Source organism: Panulirus ornatus, chromosome 4 (assembly GCF_036320965.1).
Source record: "Panulirus ornatus isolate Po-2019 chromosome 4, ASM3632096v1, whole genome shotgun sequence".
Lineage (NCBI taxonomy): Eukaryota > Metazoa > Arthropoda > Malacostraca > Decapoda > Palinuridae > Panulirus > Panulirus ornatus.
In genome coordinates this window covers 78839666-78856528 of record NC_092227.1, presented here as the reverse complement: position 1 = coordinate 78856528, position 16863 = coordinate 78839666, and positions in this window count along the sequence as shown.

Sequence of the window (16863 nt, the reverse complement as noted above, 5' to 3'; positions counted from 1 at the left end):
ATACCATGTAAGATTTGCGTATTGACTTGTAAGGTTGCGTATTGCCAAGTAAGATTGCGTATTACTATGTAAAATTGCGTATTACCATATACGACTGCGTATTACCATGGATGATTGCGAGTTACCATGTCAGATTTTTGCGTATTGCCATACAGGATTGCGTATTACCATTTAAGATTGCGTATTACCATTTAAGATTGCGTATTACCATTTAAGACTGAGTATTACCAATTATCGTGGCTTTGATTTCACTGACAGCCATGAAATTGTAGTCTTACAGAGAGATTAACATCTTCACAAAATTAATGATTTTTGATATAGTTTGTTTCGGGACAATACTTTTAGCTCGACATTTTTTTTCATGGGCTTAGTGTGATTTTGACAATTCATCCAAAGTGCACTTAACTGGTCATCACACACATCCATTGCAAGTGAATGGCATTTTTTTTGTAAATTGCTAATGCCTGTTTCTCCATACACAACGACAAAGTTAACTTATTTTCATCGATGAAAAAATCTATGTGACAAAGGCCAGTGCTTTCGAATATATATATATATATATATATATATATATATATATATATATATATATATATATATATACCTTTGAAGAACAGCAGTCGTGGTGTCGATGATACAATTACAGTAAACACAGGTGAAGGACAAAGGAGGGGAGTGACAGAACACCCATCAGGTAAACGGAGATAGGAAGAGGTTGACGGAGATAGCAAGCCTCACCAGGAGCGGTGGTGAGGCGCCTGTAGCAACCATGGCCTTCATGAACGGTCTTCACTGCTGATGTGCGTCGGGGATGATGGTCAGTGGGATCCAGGATGACTGCATGAACGAAGAAGGTCAGCGGCTTCATACAGTGGTGCGCCATCTCACAAAAGGGAGTGTGTGGGGAGAGACACAAGAACGATGCTGGACCTCGCCACACTGTGGCTATGAAGGAAACAAGGTGTTGGGATATATATAATGCAGCTTAAACTTTCCGCAACTCTCCTTGTTTATCTGTAAGATGGTACGATTTAATAGGCAAGCAGCAGATACGGGATGCAACACAAAATTGTACCCCGGTATCGAACAGGACTTTATGACATATTATGAATGTCCTTAGCTTTAGCTTTAGTTATTTGAGTTTCATCCTCAGGGCAGCTAAACACAAGGGAAGAAATGGAAGCATGTACATCTCCCATTAAATCAGTTACTTGTAGTCTTTTCTTGAGGGTCAGTTGCTCTGGGTGACGATCACCATCATTGTTATTATTAACATCATCATTTCTATTATTATCCTATGACCTCTTTTATGGGGCTTCTCCGATTTCCGGGCTGCGCTACAAATGAAAGCTGGGAAAAGATACTTGTATCCCTTATGCTGGGGTAGACTTGCATATGAATGCTTGTGGTTGTTGAGAGGGTGTCGGTGAAAAATAAACAGGTTAGGCCAGAGACCCTGGCGAGGAGGGGCATGGAATATACAACACAGTACCCAGGTCCTCAGTGACGTATCCACCCTCAACTCTTTCCTGTATGAGCTGAGCATCAGGATATATATATATATATATATATATATATATATATATATATATATATATATATATATATATATATATTCTTGGGATTCCTCACTACGGCCAAGGACTTCCCATGTTCCTCCTCCTCTACCACAGGTGGGAGTAAGAGGGTATCGACATTGACTTCGCTCTCCATAGGATATTCCTCAAAGACATCCAATTAGCCACAACCTCTTTTCTTTCAAGTGTCTCCTCCAAACGTATTTTGACCCAGGAGGAATCATTCAGTCAGAGACAGTTCGTCAGCGAATCCTGTAGCCACAAGCACTTCCCTTGAGTGACCAATTGATCCACAATCTTTCCTCATCTCGCCATTCCTCAATATATACTCAAAACTCTCGACTCAATCGCACATAGCCAATTCACCACAGCTGATTCCATCATTATCATTTTTGCAGGTAACCTAATTAGTGGTACTGGATTCTGTGTTCATAAGGGGTTGATACACTTCAAGGCAGCGGCCCACGTTTAGTCTGAAACTACTTCGCTCTTCTGCCCATTTCAGACCGATTGACGTAGCTATTTCTGTAGTCATTACGGAGTTGACAGGGAGCCAATAGGTGGCCATTTAGTAGAAGGGTGTTTGTTGACACGAAAAGATACACGTTACTGATCATTAGCGAGAAGCTTAAGATGAAAACGAAGACTCTAAATATGGGGCAAACGTCTGATCCGACTTCTCGAAGGGTGGCTGGAGGAGAGAGGGAGGTTGTCAGGTGTTCCTGAAGAGAGATAATAATTAGTTAGCACGTATCTGGATCACTAGGGTGAGGGAATCATGTGCTGCTGAGGGGAGAGGAGAGGAGAGAGAGAGAGAGAGAGGGGTTGTAATGAGGTGATGGCGAGTCAGCTCTTTGTGAGAGTGTAGCAGAGGGAGTTAGTGAGGCTGAAGGGGGAGGGAGAGAGAGAGAGAGAGAGAGAGAGAGAGAGAGAGAGAGAGAGAGAGAGAGAGAGAGAGAGAGAGAGAGAGAGAGAGAGAATAGGACTTAGGTGGAGAGGAGGAGGAGGGATGGGTGGGGATGAACTGAGACCGGTGAGTGTAGAATACGGAGAGTCACAAGGGCTGGCGTCGTGGGTAGATCACGAGAATTTGCCAAGGCTGTGAGGAGTGGAGGCAGCCACGCCTGAGGGTGTTGCAAGAGAAGGTAGATGAGCTGGAATGGCATGGATGATTGAGGTGCTGGAGAGCAAGGGAGGTAAGGTCTGCCTTTTGCTTTATAAGTCCTTCCTTCTACGTGCACTGTATCCCTGAAGGGTCTACCTGCTACATGCCTAGTAGCCCTCAGGGGATAAGCCTGTTGCATGTACCACAGCATTCAAAGGTCTGACTGACGCCTGCAACCGAGACCACAGAGATAGGTCTGCTTGCTGCACGCACCGTAGCCCGCAGACCTCTGCCTGATGTATGGACCACAGTCTTCAGGGAGGTCGTGCTACTGAAAGCACCCCAGCCCTTAATGGCATGGCTGATGCGTATACCAGGGACCATAGAGGTCTATTTTGCTGCAAACATCAAAGCCCTTGAAGATTTTTCCCCACTCCATACGCCACAGCCCTCAGAGAAATGAATGCAGCGAATACTACAGCCCTCACAGGCTCTATCTGCTGCAACCATCACAACCAGAAGACCTGTGGTATTCGCCACCAGCACTCGTACTCCAGCAGTTGAAAAAAGAAATAGAGAGTAATAAGACAATGTCAAATAACCCTCTTGCAATATGCAAATGCGAAACCTTCATTTTCTTAATGAATGGCCCTCAAGTTAAGCCTTCATTAGTATAATTACTGACAAGATATGAAAAAAAAAAGATTAACCTTCCTTCACAAAGGCACACGGGGGGGGAGCAAGAGCAACGCCCTAAGTTGCCTGTATAACTGGTTATAAGGAAACGAAATGAGCTTATTTGCTTTCCCTACGCAAGGATACAATGCTCATGATAATACCGTTTTACGAGTGTGCCCCATGTGTGTATGTACACCTGTAACCATTACTGTCAATATGGTCCCAGTAAATGGCGATTTAGGGATAGTTCATTCGGACTAATTACCCCCGTAATTAGCGGCGGCTAATGGAATGTTTGGCCAGGGCCTTTGATGATTTCTTAATCTATTCGCGAAAGGAATACGAGCGAGTGGCTCACTTAAGCTGCCAGGATCTGTCGTGGAGGAGATTCAGCGGGATGAGGTATCCACGGACGAACGTGAAGTGGGTGTGGCTTTATACATGTGAAAACATGGGAAATACGCATGATGATCTGGATGTGGGTTAGAAAGACGTGCCTAATATTCTGTTCAATGCAATCAACAGGGGATTAGATATTATTATCATACATCCCCCCCCTCTCTCTCTCTCTCTCTCTCTCTCTCTCTCTCTCTCTCTCTCTCTAAGATATGCTCTCTCCATCTCGCATACAACGCCTGAAAACACGTAACACACACACACGACTTCTTTTTCATAAACCCTAGATTTTCTTACGGGGAGCGTTACGCGCTAAGTCTTTCTTTCCTTTGGTAAAATTTCGTCGTAAGTACTCAAAAGTGTATGTGTGCAGTCTCTCTCTCTCTCTCTCTCTCTCTCTCTCTCTCTCTCTCTCTCTCTCTATTTGCCTTACAACAGGAAGGTACTCTCTCACCCACTTTCCTTCTCTCTTATTCTCACTTATATGTGTGTGTATATATATATATATATATATATTTTTTTTTTTTTTTTTTTTTTTTTTTTTTTTTTTTATACTTTGTCGCTGTCTCCCGCGTTTGCGAGGTAGCGCAAGGAAACAGACGAAAGAAATGGCCCCCCCCCCCCCCCCCCCCATACACATGTACATACACACGTCCACACACACAAATATACATACCTACACAGCTTTCCATGGTTTACCCCAGACGCTTCACATGCCTTGCTTCAATCCACTGACAGCACGTCAACCCCTGTATACCACATGACTCCAATTCACTCTATTCCTTGCCCTCCTTTCACCCTCCTGCATGTTCAGGCCCCGATCACACAAAATCTTTTTCACTCCATCTTTCCACCTCCAATTTGGTCTCCCTCTTCTCCTCGTTCCCTCCACCTCCGACACATATATCCTCTTGGTCAATCTCTCCTCACTCATTCTCTCCATGTGCCCAAACCATTTCAAAACACCCTCTTCTGCTCTCTCAACCACGCTCTTTTTATTTCCACACATCTCTCTTACCCTTACGTTACTTACTCGATCAAACCACCTCACACCACACATTGTCCTCAAACATCTCATTTCCAGCACATCCATCCTCCTGCGCACATCTCTATCCATAGCCCACGCCTCGCAACCATACAGCATTGTTGGAACCACTATTCCCTCAAACATACCCATTTTTGCTTTCCGAGATAATGTTCTCGACTTCCACACATTTTTCAAGGCTCCCAAAATTTTCGCCCCCTCCCCCACCCTATGATCCACTTCCGCTTCCATGGTTCCATCCGCTGACAGATCCACTCCCAGATATCTAAAACACTTCACTTCCTCCAGTTTTTCTCCATTCAAACTCACCTCCCAATTGACTTGACCCTCACCCCTACTGTACCTAATAACCTTGCTCTTATTCACATTTACTCTCAACTTTCTTCTTCCACACACTTTACATATATATACACACACACACACACACACACACACACACACACGAGGAAAAATGAATAGAACGCATAAAACTTTACGCACACACACACACACAAACGCACACACACACATTCTTACCCAATTACTTGTGAAAAGGGACATACGTCTACATCCGGGGAAACATATTATGGCAATAATGATCACTTGCAACACTTCACACTGACGAGACCAGCGGGGGCGAGCGTTGGGTCCCTCCCTTTGTTGTCCCGCCTAGAGAACAAAACACAAATGGGCTGGAGAGAATAGCCTCATTAGTTACTCCAGGTGCGTCGGGGGGGAGAGGGCGGTGTTGGTTGAGGAGGAGGAGAAGCAGGAGTGGAGGGATGCGATGCAGCGTTGTGGGAGGAGAGAGAGAGAGAGAGAGAGAGAGAGAGAGAGGGAGAGAGAGAGAGAGAGATGGAGGAGGATGTGGTGAATGAGGGTGTAGAACCGGAAGGTATGGGTGCCGATAGTAAGGGTTGGCTGGAGGGATGTTTTTTTTTTTCCTTTTGGTGGAGACTGAGAAGGATGGGGGTCAAGGTTCTCGACCTGGATTGGCTACGTGATATACCAGGCCCAAGACCTTTTCACCACTGGCGGGAGGTTGACCAGAAGACATTTCCCTCAACACTGGCGACTGGAGGACCGGCGGCTGGAGGACATGAGGGGTTCTCCTTCAAGAGCAGCGGCAGGAGGATCTGAGAAGTTCTCCTTCGACACCGGCAGCAGGAGAACCCGAGATCTTCACCACCGGCAGCAGGAAGACCTGAGGAGCTCTCCTTTATCAATGGTGGTAGGAAAATCAGTAGGGCTCTCCTCCTAGAGAAGCAGTAGGAGGATTCGAGGAGCCCTCCTTCAACAACGGCGGTAGGAGGACCTTAGAAGAACTTCACCACTTGGGGGCAGGAGGACCTGAGGAACTCTCCCTCAACATCGGAGGCATGAGGACCTGAGGAGCTCTTCTTCAACACTGGCGGCAGAAGGAAGACCCGAGGAGCTGTCCTTCAACACCGATGGCAGGAGGCATGAGAAGCTCTCCTATTGCAGCAGCAGGAATACCTGAGGAGCTCTTCTTCAAAACCAGTGGTACGAGGAAGATCCTAAGAGCTTTCCTTCAACACCATCGGCTGAAGGACCGTAGGAACTGTCCTTTCTACACCTTCCTCAGGAGGACCTGGCAAGTTATCCTTCAACACCGGCTAGCAGTGTCTGAGAGGCTCTTCTTCAACACCGGTGACAAGAGGACCTGAAGAGCTCTTTCTTAACAATGGTGTCAGGAGGACCTTGAGGAGCTCTCTTTCAATTCCGGCGGCAGGAGGATGAGGACCAGAGGAACACTCCTTCAGCTCCGGCGTTCAGGAACACCTGGGGAGCTCTCCTTGAACACCGACGGCAGGAGGATCTATGGAGACCTCTATCAACACCAGATGAAAGGAAGACCTGAGGAGATCTGGTCCGACTCTCTGAGAAGATACTGAAGACCTCATCCACCATCGACTCGTGGAAGTCAATCACTGAACATGACCAGATCATCGTCAAGCGAACGCCATATGATGAGAGATACGAGTGGGCTGGTCATCTGAGTGTGATTTAAACCCCCTGTACACCTTCGCTGCTTAATCATACATCACTGTGTGTACCAACCACTGCCTTGGGTACAGTAATACATGTGATAAGGAAATATCAAGTCATCAGTATTTAGAGATATTAGGGGGAATCACACTTGACACTTGGGCAAAATCAGGGAGACAAAATTCTTATCGGAATGGAGCCAAGTCGAAGGTATCGACCACTTCGAAGGCTCATTGGTTCCTTATCTATTGCTTTTCCTGCTGTTACCGCAGCTGTACTAGGCAACTCCAGGCTGCTGTACTCTCTTCCTCTCTTCCTCAAATTCATACCACCAATTACCCCGCCTCTTCTATCCTTCTCTTGCCCCGCCCCCACTCCTCGTCATCCACCTGCCTTCCTCTCCCTCCTCCTTCCCACACAAGCTCCTCATCCCACCACAACCATCATCCCACAACCCACGCCGCTCCACAATGTGAGCGGGGCGCTGTGAAAATTAAATCTTAATGAGGAATTCCTGAAACCCACAGAGCATGGCAGACTCAACCCAAAATGACGATCTTTCATACTGTTGTGTGTGTGTGTGTGTGTGTGTGTCTGTCTGTTTCTTTGTCATCCTGTTTCACTGACGTGAGTATTTGCATTATATTCTTTTACGCAGCCCTCATGGAAGATGGTTTTGAAGTTTATGTTTTTTTTTCTTTTTCTTATGGTTTGAAATTTCTCCTTATGGCTGACACTCACGCAGGTGCAACCATGAGTTTCTGTTCTGGGGTTTGCCATGGGATGCGGGAGTGGCTGTGTTGTGGAGGTGAATGATATGACCCCGTACGCATGTCAGCCCTGGAGAGAGAGAGAGAGAGAGAGAGAGAGAGAGAGAGAGAGAGAGAGCTTTGTGTGTAAATGTTATTGCGTGTGGCTACAATTTGTGGTCACTCTCTGTGTGTTACTGGGATAGAGTCTTACACACGCGTTGCCTTCGTCTCTTAACCCTGTATGTATGCACTATGCTTTACCCCTATGTATGCACACATCGACACACACACACACACACACACACACACACACGCCCTAGAATATGCCAGGCACCCATTTCATCGACCGACACACCAACTCCCAAAGGGAAGGGTGGGTCGGGTGGACTGTGAACCGGCTGCCGCGACCAGGAATTCGAACCTAAGCAGGTTTGATCCTTGGCGACCCGTGCATGCATGACGGTCGGTAACGCTCACCACTATACCACCGAGGTGTGTGTGTGTGTATGCGTGTGTGTGTGTGTGTGTGTGTGTGTGTGTGTGTGTGTGTACTCACCAAGCAACATGGTACCTCATCTACCTATCTTCAATGGAGCCAGAGGTAGACTCCCACCCCGTCGGTAATAACCGTCTACTTCGCTGGGAACAACACAATACACCCCAGCGGCTGAATTACACATCGCTGTGATCACCCATGTCTGCCACTTCGAAGTTCAAAGCTTCGTCAGGTTTCCAATAGGTGGACTAGCGAGTCATGAAGCTGGGGATGGAAGAGAGCCGTATTTGGATAACGAGGGGCGAGGTTGGAGTGAATGCTTCCAAGAAGAATAATAACGTTAACTCTATCATTTAATGGAGCTCATGCCCATTTGCATACCGTGTTTAAATATTCATATTATACGATGAAAATGCAATGGTGTTTTACATGCCTCAACGTCGTAATTTGTGAATCAGGAGCTTCAGCGAGATGAATCATTTTGAATAATGAATACATTACTTGACAGTGTTGTTATTAAGGATATAATGCAGTCTTGAACACATAATAATACTGAAGAACAAACACTCTACATTTCGTGTTCCTTTTAATAATAATGATGATAATGATAATGATAATAATGATAATAATAATAACAATTATAATAATAATGATAAAATTAAATGAATAAATGAATTAACATATATATATATATATATATATATATATATATATATATATATATATATATATATATATATATATATTTCTTTTTTTTTTTGCTTTACATGTTGAAGGCTCCAGTCACTGACATGAGTCCACATCAAGGTCGGGCTATAATTGTGACACGAGTCCACATCAAGACCGGGCTATAATTGAAATATAGAGATAACAAATATAGAGATAACTGAAATATGGAGACAATTATGAAACGGAAAAAGAAACAAGGAGAAAGCTTCCTACGAATTTCAGAGCAAGTGAAAGACCTGTCTTTGGAAATGTGCCACGTCATAGTTATGGGGAAAGACATGAGAAGGTTTAAAGTTCCAGAGCTTCGACGTGTAAGGAAAGAAGCAGGTTTCAAAACGGCCCACCCTTGAGTTGCTGATGGCCACACAATAATCATGTGAAGCATCAGCTTGCCAAGTATTGTGTGTGTGTGTGTGTGTGTGTGTGTGTGTGTGTGTGTGTGTGTGTGTGTGTGTGTGTACCCAAATAGGAGTAAAGACATGATACAAACATACAAGGGTAAGAGGCAGGGCAGCATGGGTCTTCGTCTTCCAGTTCTGTGGAGGGATACCACTCCCTCACTCACCAGCTCCTCGCCCTCCCGCAAGTGGACCCTAAATTCTCCCTCACCATCGCTACACCCTCTTCCCCTGAACGCATCACCCTCTAACACCACCGCCGCTCCCTCTCTATCTGGCCTTCATCCTCTTCCTCACCATAACCTTCCCTCCCTGACCACCACAACCTGAACAGCGAAAGGCATTATTCAGTAGTATAACCATTTACCCCGCATTTTCCCTCTCCATACCTCCCATATTAACGGACAGCCTTTCTGTTCAATAGTGAAACATTTTCCTGAAATCTTTCAAATCCAGCAGCAAATGATTTTTACCCTGCAAGTAAAGGGGTGAATTATTGATAACTCTGTGTGGGGGTTAGTCGTCGTGGATGTGTCTACAGACTGGAGACGGACAGACAAGAGAACCTTTTCATAGCAAAGATAATTGGAAGACGAATTGAATAAACTGAAAGAGAAAATAGTGACGTTTACGAGATTGTATGTTAGTATAGTTATGTTTGAGAGAAGTGGCCTGACCTAATGAGTGTAGGACTCCCTCCTTCCTACAGAACGAATAGGTAATTACACAGATGAGGCGACAGGAGTGAAGAACTCCCACTCGTGCAGTAAAAACTGGTCATAACACACACACACACACACCCACACACACACACACACACACACACACAAACACGCACGTCCATAAATAACTACACGGAGCATTAGCTCTCTCTCTCTCTCTCTCTCTCTCTCTCTCTCTCTCTCTCTCTCTCTCTCTCTCTCTCTCTCTCTCTCTCTCTCTCTCTCTCTCTCTCTCTCTCTCTCTCTACATACATACTCCAGCCCTATATCTAATAAACCACTCCTTGGAATTCTATTTAAGTACACCGGACTCGGGGAAAACTTTTTCAATCATGTTCGGACGAAACGAGGTGGAGGGAGTAGGAGAAAAAGTCAACAAATTCCTTATCCATCTAATCTGCTCTCTCGTGCCGTCGTTTTGGAAGAGACGACTTCGGTGTGGCGATATAACGAAGGTGGACACTGACGAAAATTGGCAACCATTCATTTGTACGAGACGGATAGATGTTTCTAAAAGACTTGGAGAAGGGAGAGAGAGAGTCTCTCTCTCTCTCTCTCTCTCTCTCTCTCTCTCTCTCTCTCTCTCTCTCTCTCTCTCTCTCTCTCTAGCTCAAAGAACTCTGATACACAGTAAACGAAGATACCTGGTGATTCCTTTTCCACGAAGCGGCTGGAAAAAGAAAATAATCCCCATGTTATCTACCTACAGAAAGGCGCGTTTTAGTTGACTATACCTTGCCGACGTCTTATATATATATATATATATATATATATATATATATATATATATATATATATATATATATATATATATATATATATACACACACATATATATATATATATATATATATATATATATATATATATATATATATATATATATATATTTCAGTTTCCACTTCACTGTTTCATTTCCCTTCCTTTCTTCACCTGTTTGGCTGGAAGCAACGGTTCCTCACAGAACTTCCAGAACAAACTGGATACCCGACCTAAACGAGATGTGTTCACAGGGCGAGTCTCGAGAGCTCATGAGACCTGTGGTACTCATTAGACTTCAATGGTTTCAAGAACGAGCTGATCAGAAAGATACGGACATGACTGGTCACTAACTCTGAGTGGTCAGAAACCACAAGAACTTGGTGGTCACAAGCAACGACTGGTCACAAGCAACGAGAGGTTGGACCAAACCAGCCGCGAGGGGCCGTCACAAAGAAGTAACTCCTCCCGAAGACATGGCTGGTCAGGAACCCTGAGTGGCGATGAGACGGTGGAACCTCTGCGATAACAGGTCAGGAATTGTTCACAAGAGACCCTGTGCACGCAGCCACGATCCCCTCGCCCATAACATGGTTAGGGAGCCTCGTAATTCACATGCTTAAACCACCTCACGATTCACGTGAGTCCATGGAACCTCACGTTTAATATTCTCGGTGATCCTTATAGTTCATCCGGCTTAAGAAAAAAAAAAAAAGAAAAGCCATATGTCACACAGCTACGGAACCTCGCCACCAGCACGGCTCAGGGGCCTCATAAACTCACACGGCCAAGAAAACTTTCTTCGCCCCTCATTGAACCAGACAACCAAGCAACTCACGCGGCCATGGGAAACTTTCTTCACAGCTCCCGGAACCAGACATCCTAGCAACTCACACGGCCAAGGAAAACTTTCTGCATAGCTCCCGGAACCAGACAACCTAGCAACTCACACGGCAGAGGGACCTCTTAACTCAAAAAAGCTATCTAGAACCTCACACTTTGAGCAACCAGGGAACCTAACAAATCACACATTAAGGGAACCATGCTGCTAACACAGCCAAGGGGATATCACAGCCCAGATGTTAAGAAAGCCTCTCGTCTCTCATGTTCATTGGTCTGTAAAAAGTTATGTCGTCTCATAAATTACGCAACCAAGTCTTCTCACGATTTACATATTGAGAAAAAGCTCACAGTTCAAAAGATTAGAAACCTTACGTCTCACATACGCCAGAAAATTCACAGTTTATATGATTTGGGACATCTAAATCCCATCCGTTCAAAACCTTAGTTCTCACAAGGGACCCCTCAAAACGCAACATGAGCTGGAACCCCTCACAGTTCACAAACTAACTAACCTCACAGTTTATATGGCCAAGGAACCTGATGTGACACGCGTCTGTGTGTGGTGTATGACATCACGAACTTGCGACCCAAGAATGTATGTGGTTGAGAATCCCATTATCCCTATATGACCAGGAAATTTATATGGTTAAGGATCCCTTGATCGCTATCCTGATCAGGAAATTTATATTGTTTAGGATCTCTTGATCGTTATCACGACCAAAGAATCTCATATCTCAAATCTATAGGAAACTTCATATCTCTCGAGGTCCAGGAGACCTCACAGCTTCACCGTCAACAAACCCCACAACTTACACGAATAGGGAACCCCGACCAAACCCACAGTCTTATGATGCCGAGGAGACAACCAGACATCAGGTTTAGAAGCCTGATATCTAGCAATCCAAGGAGCCTCGCAGCGTAAACACACACACACACACACACACACACACAAACTACACGAATAAGGAAAACGATAATCTAAACGATCGAGGAACCCCAGTGTCCACAGGATTCCAAGGGCTGCAGACATCCTATACGGCCAGTGAAGCTCAAGAGAATAAAAAGGAGGTGGGTGGGGTTATAACATGCTGTGTCTCCTCCCGCTCCTCTTTCTCGCCCTATAACTAACAGGCAGAGTCAACAAAGCTGTAGCAGCCTGAACCCCGAGCATCCCTGGGGCTTCGTTAGCTGTGTTCACGCCGGTTTCTGTTAGCTGAAGCTGGATGAGCCGAGTTCATCAGCGGCATTTTACAGCGGGAGGCAGCGTCGCTTTTGTACGGCTTTTATTTTCCTGGGATATTCTTAAGCAAACGTCGATTGTGGACTGTGTGCTCACGGCTTTCCTGGCTGGGAGTCGAGGGTGGAGGGAGTCTCGTCTTGTACGGCGGTGCGACCTTCGAGCACGACTGTACGACAACCCAGGATCAAGAGGGTATGACCGCCCTCCGTCAAGCACGAAGGGATGACCCTCGACAATGATGGCATGACAGTTCTTCGGGATGATGAACGACCCTTGAGCACAACGGTGCGATTCTCGAGCGCGACAGAACGACCCTTTGAGTACCAATGGTATGGATCTTTAACCTCAATGAAGAGGTACCCTTGGCATACGATACTAATTCCTTTTTAAATAAATAACCCTTAAGGCAGGTACCCATTTTATCCATCACCCCCTACAGAAGGATGAACTGCTGGGATTACTGTGGATCAACTGCAGCAACTAGGATTCGAACCCATATGAACTCGACCGACCCTTGACGGACCGTTAATGCGTCATGGTGAGCAACGTTCATCGATACACTACCGAAGTCCATTTATACATCTGTCGTAAAAGTCACAACCTCGTTCCATTTACCAATCCTGACGTTTGATTTAACAGTGATAATTATAACACTGAGCCTGTAAACTCCAATGTACGTAACTGGTTGGTTGTTTGGGCTTTAGCCCTATCAACTGCCGGAGTCATTAAGGCCGACAACGTACAAGTCACACCCACCAACCGGGAAAATCTTTAACTAACATCATCTTCGTGTGTGAAAGATACCTTCTAAGACCACATACACACTCCCACTATGCATATGACAAATGATGTCCCTATGACAACTTTAAGGTAACTGGTCTAACTCACTTACTTATTTACTTACTTACTCCTGTGGTTCTGGGATCTGCCGATGGCGAGGGCACCTTCGCTTACCTGCAGAGAGAAACATGAAGAGTTGTTAGGAAAGACAAAACCGTCGAATGCTGAAGGATTTACAAAAACGTCCAAGTCAAACAAACTCAGGAATTATTCCGAGGATCAAATGATGATTTTGGGCTAAAAGAAAAAAAAAAGAAATCCTTCAAATACAAACTTTACAGAACGGATGGTATAAGGGGAACTTCAGTATCAAAGAATATCGCTAGAGATACAATATTCATCATCCTGAGCACTGAATATCCCATTTATGATGCTTCAGATGATAAGAGTATATGGAAAACATAGTCACACTATGAGAATACACATAGGCTCAGGCTTTGGACAAGGGAAAGAGTCATTTAAAATGTTACATGTAGAGACTGTTCTCATATGGTCGGACGCGGTGCCTCCATATAAATGCAAATGACTCGTACGGAAGTCCTGAAGCGGAGGGAAGATGTTAGTATGATGGCAAGGGCATGATATATCTTTTTTTATTTTTTTCATCCTTGCCATCAAATCTACTCACCCGGACTCATATCCCATATATATATATATATATATATATATATATATATATATATATATATATATATATATATATATATAGAGAGAGAGAGAGAGAGAGAGAGAGAGAGAGAGAGAGAGAGCAATTGAACGTGCACTACTATATAACAGACAAACCTCCAACAGCCAGGATCGAACTCGGGACCCCTGCGTAGCAGGCAGGGGTGATCAAAGCCAAGAAATAATGCACCGGGTTCGATCCTGGCTGTTGGAGGTTTGTATGTTATATATATATATATATATATATATATATATATATATATATATATATATATATATATATATATACATGTGTGTGTGTGTGTGTGTGTGTGTGTGTGTGTGTTTAGAATTGTATCACTCGCAAACGCAAGTAATGAATAATGACAGTTATCTAAAAATCTCCTTTATTACTAATAACATCCCATCACTTCTGAGAGATTACTACATGAAGCGACATCATCAGAATACAACCTAACATTACTACTGCCTTGGAAACACCTTACGGTAAATCTAACCAAGCTTAACAATACAACACTGGAGACATGAAGAAGGAGCCAAGTAAGATAACTTCATCTCTCACTTTTGATTGGAAAATATAGATCCCTGATGGGTGAGTCTTACTTCACTGACCGGATCCAGTGCATGCCGGATCCCGTACATCCAGGATCCAGTGCATACCAGCTCCTGTGGATGCCGGATCCCGTGTATCCCAGATCTGGTGCATACCAGGTATTGTTAATGCCGGATCCCGTACATTCCGGATCCCGTGCATATTAGTTCCTGTGGATTCCGGATCCCGTAAATGCCGGATCCCATGCATACTAGTTCCTGTGACTCCGGATCCCGTGCATGCCGGATAATGTACAGGTTCAAATCCTATATCACGCACAGGTCAGTGTCCCATTCAAAACAGGTGATGACAATGATACATTCATCTATTTATCTCGTCTAGTTCAATGGCCATCGATCCTAATTAAGATCATTAAGACTGACTTCCGTTTTCACTGTTTGATCAATTGCCCTTGTTTGTCCTGGTCAACAAGGGGTCAACTGAAAAGGGTTGGTTGTTTGGTTGAGCTTTTCGGCCTGTCAACTGGTGGGATCAATTGATGCCATCAATGTTAACCTGTACCAACTAACAGATAAATATATCAACACTTTATTCTGGTGATAAGGATAATTCTATGATCACAGACACTCCCTCTATGTATGTGATCTATGACAACTAGGGTTAGCATAACTTACCCATGTGATATAGCATTGTAAGCCAAGACGTAAATGTATAACTTTCTGCTATGTATAACTTTCTTGGTATATAAACCTTCTATCATTATCATTATCATTATCATTATCATTATTACTATTATTTTCATTATTGTTATCATTATTATCATTATCATTATCATTATTATTATCATTATTACTATTATTTTCATTATTGTTATCATTATTATCATTATCATTATTAAAGTAACTCTAACGGTGAAGGAATACCAGGTATTAAAATTTTTTGATATGATTGTATAGTTACATAAGCCACATCGCCATTACCAATTCCACTCTCTTGCTTGAAGTTAATCGAGTTCCTTATTACCTTTATTCTCTGATAATGCATTGCACATCATGGATTTATATTTCTTCTCCTCAGGGGTTATGGGTTAAGAGGGTTGGCATGGGCAGGGTGTCTTTTTAAAGAAGGTTTAAATTTGCCTTCGTAGACAACCTGATTAAAGTGTTACGACATACTATAGGGAGGCTTTGCTGAGCTGAGGATGTGGATGCCTGATGACGAGGAAAAAGCTCTTGATTCTTGATCTATTTCCACTCTTTTTCACCTCAAGCTGGTCCAGACACCTTCCATGAATTTAAGTAATGTTGGTGTATCGTCAGGTTGGTCTACTGACTTCGCCACGTGAGGTGTTGTAGAATCCTACTCCAAAGAGAGCCAATGATCGCTCATCCCGGGTGATCCTTCGTTCCCCCGTCAAGGTTCTTGAAGTCGACGTTGTAGGTTGGTCAGACACGTATGCACTACCAGAGATACTGGAATGTCCATACACTTAAATAAAGATGTCGGATTAAACACACACACACAAACACATTATATATATATATATATATATATATATATATATATATATATATATATATATATATATATATATATATATATATACACATATATACATATATATATATATATATATATATATATATATATATATATATATATATATATATATATATCCCAACCTGAGCCAGGTACCGATTTTATCGACCAACATCTTGGGGGTGGATGAACAGCTGAGCGATGAATCCCTGGATTTCGTTTGAATCAATAAGAAGCAATGCCTTCCAGATCTAAGAAGGACTCTATGAACAACACAAATACATTATTTTGGCTAAACTATATAATCCACGGCTCTCGCAATGACAAACGAGTCTGCACAAAAGACAAATGGTTCATCAACGGGCGGAAAGTAAGGATATATTCTACTGTCCACACACTCGCACACTCATCCCATTTTGGAGCCGTCCGTGTCGAGTAGAATGCTGCGTATGGGTTTAATCTTAACACTGCGTGTTCTAGAGCCGAGCCGAAGCTACCGAAAGCAGCAAGCGATATAGCAAATCATTGGATCATCC